Source organism: Hevea brasiliensis, chromosome 3 (genome assembly GCF_030052815.1).
Source record: "Hevea brasiliensis isolate MT/VB/25A 57/8 chromosome 3, ASM3005281v1, whole genome shotgun sequence".
NCBI lineage: Eukaryota > Viridiplantae > Streptophyta > Magnoliopsida > Malpighiales > Euphorbiaceae > Hevea > Hevea brasiliensis.
Genome location: NC_079495.1, coordinates 40,221,624 through 40,228,263, shown reverse-complemented (window position 1 = coordinate 40,228,263; position 6,640 = coordinate 40,221,624). Strand labels below are relative to the sequence as shown.

The window sequence follows — 6,640 nt, the reverse complement described above, 5'->3', positions numbered from 1 at the left end:
TTACCCTTAGGGGGTAATTTTTGCTGAATTAATGCCGACACATTTTCCCCCACACTGATCTTCTCACTATTTCTCAACTTACGCTCTGTAGTGCATAATTCCTTAAGGAATGTAGCATACCTGGCGATTTGTTTGATCGCATCAAGTAAAGGTATATTGACCTCTACCTCCCTCAAAGTTTCCAAAATTTCTTTCTCTTATTCTTCTTTCTTATTTTTAGCCAACCTACATGGGAATGGAGGAAGAACAGAATTATTAACCTGATTCAGTTTAGGTTCAGTATTTACCTTAACTTCAGGAACTTCAGACTCTTTTGGCTCTTTTTCTCCTTGCTTTTTCTTTTTCATTAGCTCATGTGGAGTATGGTTATCAACTTCTTTCCCACTTTGTAATAGTATAGCACTCGCATTTTCTCTGGGGTTCATAACTATTTGTGATGGAAGCCTTCTAGAACCTTGAGCTTCCAGCTTACTCACAGATGAAGCTAATTGACCAATCTGCCTCTCTATGCTTTGAATGCTATTTCTGGTCTCCTGTTGAAACTGTTGTGTATTGTTAGCCAAAGCCTTAACAATTTCATCAAGTGACATACGTTGATTTGAGGGAGGTGGAGGTGGTTGATTCACTTGTCTCTGCTAATGGTATCGGTTTTGCACTGATTGATTCCCATAACTCAGATTAGGATGATCTCGCCATCCTGGATTATAAGTATTAGAATAGGGATCATACCTGAATTGTGGCTGTCCATAATGTCCTTCTGTATTAGCATGTTGCATTAATTCATCCACTTGTAATGCAGGACACAAATCAGTAGCATGACCCGAACCCAAACAAATTCCATATGCCTTAACAGGTTGCATGTTCCCTACAGCCAACTGCCTCACCAAAGAAGTTAAATCAGAAATTTGTTTCTCAAGGTTAGATGTACTTACCTCATTAACCTTCATAAGTGTGATCCATTCTCATTCCAAACTGTTGAGAATTTGCCAACCAGCCTCCTTGCCTCTTCTGGTGTCTTGTCAACCAAAGCTCCTCCACTAGCAGCATTTATTATACTGCGGTCCATTAGTAGAAGTCCCTCATAGAAATACTGAATCAAAAGCTGCTCACTTATTTGATAATGGGGACAGCATGCACACAGCTTCTTAAATCTCTCCCAATACTCATACAAGCTCTCTCCATTGTACTGCCGGATGCCACAAATTTCTTTTCTTATGTTGGCAGCATGGGAAGTAGGAAAATACTTCTCCAGAAATATCTGCTTCATTTTATTCCATGAGTTGACAAATCCAGAACGAAGGCAATACAATCAATCCTTAGCTGTGCCCTCCAGTGAGAAAGGGAAAGCTCGAAGCTTGATTTGATCCTTTGAAACTCCTTGAGGTTTCATGCTGGAACACACAACATGAAATTCCTTTATATGCTTATGTGGATCCTCACCTGCAAGACCATGAAACTTAGGCAACAAATGGATTAGTCCAGATTTCAATTTAAAAGCAATATTTAAAGTAGGGCATTAGATACACAAAGGTTGTTGGTTTAGATCAGGAGTAGCCAACTCTTTCAAAGTCCTAGCAGTAGCCATGGTCTCATTTCCAGAACTTGACTCTGAATCCGAATCCGAACTTAGCTCCTTTAGAGATTGGACTCCTTCAGATGTACTTGGAATCTGCCTAGCTTGCTTAGCCAATTTTCTCAACTGTTTAGCTATTTTTTATACTTCTGGATCAAAGATCAACTCACCAGATTGAGAAATTCTTGTCACAAACAAAAAGAAATTAAAGTAAAAATAGAAAAAAGCCTTAAAACCCTAGAAAACAATCGAATTTGGCCTCAAGAGGGTGGGGCCAAGGAATTCTATGGATTGATTGGTCTTAATCAGAGTGTCGTTTCCTTCAAAATAGGTATGGGCCGCTCTCCAAATTTAACCAAAATTATTAATAAATAATAACACTGTAATTTTTTTTTTGAAAACCTGAAAATAGCAACACTTCACAAACAGAATTAATAACAAAATGTCCTAACACCAAAAACATGAATTCCAATAAATTTCAGTCCCCAGCAACGACGCCAAAATTCTTGATGGGTGTCGAATCCACCAGAAATTAAATTAACTGAAATTAACAGTACTGAAGTATTTTCTGCAGCAAGTGGTAAATCCAGGTCGAACCCTAGAGACTGAATTATTAATTTTCGTATACTTGTGTGTAATGGAAAATGAAAGAAACAAAGATTAGGGGGGATTTTGTAACACAAAATCAGAAGAAATCAGAAATTAAAGAACTAAATATGAAAATCTCAATTTAAACAAACTTCAGTCCAAGGTAATTCGCATTCTAATGCATTAATTTGATCATAGACAAAAGAAATACAATTATCTCTTATTAAATACTTAACGTAGATTTACCAAATAGCGAGGTAAACCCCTAACTTCCCTATACTCATCAATTCGAGCCCAACACTCTTATTGACTCTAATTATTAACTGAGTTGGTATTAAGCAATCCTCATCAAATTAATAACGGCTTTAAGAAAAGGAAGTAGTTAAGCTGAACAATAATTTATGAAGCATAAATCATTTAATCCATCATATTGTTTCCTTTAGTTATTATCGAAAACTTGGATCATAATCAGTAAAACCTAATTACTACTCATGTTCAATCTTACACAACAATTACAGATTATGAAGATGAACTAGCAATTGATCAAATCAAACAATCAACTAATAGGCCTTTTTAACAAATCATTCAACAGATCAAAAACAATTAAATCAGAAAACAATAGATATTCAAAAAGACATAAATTAAATTAAGAACTTGATCTCACAAATCACACATAAGAACTTGAATCTCTAGAACTGAATTAAAAACTTAGCCACTCATGTTCATGGCTTACAGAAAAATAAAATAAACAAATCTAAAGAAGAATTCTAAAAGACGAATGGAGAGGCTGCTGAATGGTGTCTATGGAGAATGAAGGTCTGAATTGGGATGTTCTTAGCTACTGCCCAAAGATGTATTTATACTAAAAAAACCTAATCCCAAAGATAAGAACCAAACCAAACTAGGAAAGGTTTTGAAATTCAAGATGCAGATTCACATTTTTGGAATCAAGGCAGATTTTCAGTGACTTTCTTTTCAAATCTGCCTCTGCCCTTTTCAGGAAAGTTGTAGCCCTATTTCTTAGCTTTCCAAAAGGTACTCATGGACCCAAATCCGAGGTCTACAGCCCAAGTTATGGCCCAAAAACTTCGACTAGTTCAATGAGATGGTCCAGCCCATTGTGATGACTTCATTGCCATTTTTGACAATTAAAATGGCCTCATCTCTCGTCTAGCCCTTCATAGAAGTGGTAGAGGTGGCTCTTAAGGTTCAATTAGGCTTAGCCTTGCTTTATTTGGACATCTGAAACTCTAGATACAAAATAAATACTGAAACTGGTCGTGACCCATCGAGTCTGGGCTTTTGCAATAGATCCATAGCTCATTTTGTCAACCTTGGAGATGGATTTGGGCTTTGGTCCCTCTTTTTCATTTGAAGTGCTCTATCTTAGCTTTTCAATGGATTAAACAACAATCATTTTAGAGAGCCATAACTTTAGATACCTGAAAAATATAGCAAAGGTCAAATACTAAAAATTTATCCATTTAGCACAATTATTCCACAACTATGTAAAAATATATCTAAATGATAAATATATTTTAACCAACTGAATTAAACATAAAAAACACACTAAAAATACTAATTGTCATGGGAGTAAAATTAATAAATTATGCACTTATCATAAACCAATAGCCTTTGTGTATTTAGTACCCTGCATTAAATGTTGCTTTTGAATTAAAATCTGGACTAATCCATTTGTTACCTAAGTTTCATGGTCTTGTAGGTGAGGATCCACATAAGCATTTAAAGGAATTTCATATTGTGTGTTCCAGCTTGAAACCTCAAGGAGTTTTAGAGGATCAAATCAAGCTTCGAGCTTTTCCTTTCTCATTGGAAGGCACAGTTAAGGATTGGTTGTATTACCTTCCTTCCGGATTTGTCAACTCATGGAATGGGATGAAGTAGATATTTCTGGAGAAGTATTTTCCTGCTTCCCTTGCTACCAACATAAGAAAAGAAATTTATGGCATCTGACAGTATAATGGAGAGAGTTTGTATGAGTATTGAGAGCGATTTAAGAAGCTGTGTGCAAATTGTCCCCATCATCAAATAAGTGAGCAGCTCTTGATTCAGTATTTCTATGAGGGACATGTATCAATGGACCGCAGCATGATAGATGCTGCTAGTGGAGGAGCTTTGGTTGATAAGACACTAGAAGAAGCAAGGAGGCTAATTGCTAACATGGCAGTAAACTCTCAGCAGTTTGGAATGAGAATGGATCACACACCTAAGAAGGTTAATGAGGTAAGTACATCTAACCTTGAGAAACAAATTTCTGATTTAACTTCTTTGGTGAGGCAGTTGGCTGTAGGGAACATGCAAACAGTTAAGGTATGTAGAATTTTTTTGGGTTCGGGTCATGCTACTGACATGTGTCCTACATTACAAGAGGATGAATCAATGCAACATGCTAATGCAGTAGGAAATTATGGACAACCACAACGCAGGTATGATCCCTTTTCTAATATTTATAATCCAGGATGGTGAGATTGTGACATCCCTTACCCGTCTACAGTTTAGCCAAGCAAGATATGCCACAAAGTGTACTGAAACACCCTATTTTAATTCAATCATTTTTATTCTTCCTAATTTATTTTTTTTTTCATAGTTATGGAGTAAAATTTGTGAAATATAATTTATTTAAGTCATTTATTGAAATCATAAATTTATTTGAGGTTCCGTAAATTTTATAGAAAATCCGGCAGAGTACCAGCTAAAAATAGAGAAAACAGTTCTTCGGAACCTGTGAAAAACACTTCCAATATTTTCAATTAATCCAAACTCCATTTCATTAACAAAATCTCAATATTTTTTTCAACAACATTTCCATTTCACAATCATTCATCTCATATGATAATCATATAAAAGTCATGAATAAATATTCACTTTTTCATTCATAAACATAATTTTCACTATTTACATTAATACCAAAATACATTTTATAAGTTTCAATTACATATGAGAAAATAAAAGTTAATTACAAAATACCCAAAATGAAACCTAGTGTCCTACCAATGCACTGACGTCGCTGAGGTGACACGAATACTATGCAGAGCTACAGAAGGTCTCACCCAGTCTGTGGTCTACTGGGCTCTCGGTTGGTCTCTCCAGAACCTACTCGTGGCAAAAGCAACGCGCTAAGCAATAATGCTTTGTGGTGCCAGTAATAAAATAAAAAGAAATATCAGAAAATAAATATGCAGTGAATGTATTGATGTCTCATTGCAAACAAATTTTCGATGAGTATTTGTAGTCTTACTTATTTTGTACTTGTTATATTCATTATTTCATTAAATTTATCCACTTTCATTTTTGGTTGCCCAAGTAACCTATACTGGACGACTGGACTGGATAAATAGGTAAATTGGCACTAGGTATCAAGTACCTCGGGCCGTCACACCATCGGTCACATATGTGTCTCCCGGTGTGCAACAGAATAGCTAATATGTGACACTCCTTACTCGTCTATAGTGTAGCTGAGCAAGATATACCACACAATTCAATTTACCCTTTTTACTTATTTATTTAAAATTTTTGATTAATCTAAATCTTTCCGCAAATTTTACAGAAAATCCAGCAGAGTGCCGGCTGTAAATTGGAAAAACAGTTCTTCTGAATCTGTTAAAAACACTTCCAATAAAATCATCACATCATTCTCAGTCAACTACCAATATATTCTCAGCAATTTCTCAATTGACTTCAGTATCTCAAAATTAAATTCAATTCATATCACAGTCAACTCAATGAGAAATGCTCACATTTATTAATGAACATAATTCATAGATAGTTACATCAAAAACATAATTACATGAATTTATAATATTCATTACAGAAGTTTACAAAATACAAAATACCAAAATACCAAAAGTGGCCTAATGTCCTACCAAATGTACTGCAATGTTAGGTGACTCTGAACTCTGTGTGCAGATCTGAAGGCTCACCCTGTATGAGACCTGCTGGACTCCCCAGCTATCTCTCCAGTACCTGCGTGTGGCAAAAGCGACGCGCTAAGCAATTCTGCTTTGTGTTGACAATATAAAATAAAATAACTAAAATAAAGTAAATATGCAGAATGTGTGTTTACATTTTTTTTGTAGACTTAATTCCTGATGTTTATTGCAGTATTATTCGATTAAAATTTGGTAAAATTTATTATCATTCCCCGAGTAACCCATACTAGTCGACTGGACTGGATAAATGGGTAAACTGGCACGGGTACTAAGTACCTCGGACCATCACACCATCGATCACATTGTGTCTCCCGAAGTGCAACAGAATAGCTAATAAGCTGTAATAATTATCAGGGATGAAACCCAAATATAATATCTCAATCAACATAGCCAAAGGCTATTTTATCACAAAATGGCACGTGAGGCCATAAAACTCAGAATGGCATGAAGCCATATGCAGTATTGCTAACAGAACCCTATTGGCATGCCAACCTATCCAAACCAATCATGCTAGGTATACTAGGGCATA

General features: G+C 35.6%; 2 non-coding genes across 2 annotated transcripts; one reads left to right on the top strand and one right to left on the bottom strand.

Annotated features, from left to right (window-relative positions):
* Positions 1-1,112: 1,112 nt before the first annotated feature.
* Positions 1,113-1,219, top strand: LOC131178914 (small nucleolar RNA R71). Its single transcript, XR_009147921.1, has one exon. It is a non-coding gene; the product is annotated as a small nucleolar RNA R71 (small nucleolar RNA).
* A 2,886-nt stretch (positions 1,220-4,105) lies between these two features.
* On the bottom strand, positions 4,106-4,212 carry LOC131179037 (small nucleolar RNA R71). Its single transcript, XR_009148044.1, has one exon. It is a non-coding gene; the product is annotated as a small nucleolar RNA R71 (small nucleolar RNA).
* Positions 4,213-6,640: the final 2,428 nt, after the last annotated feature.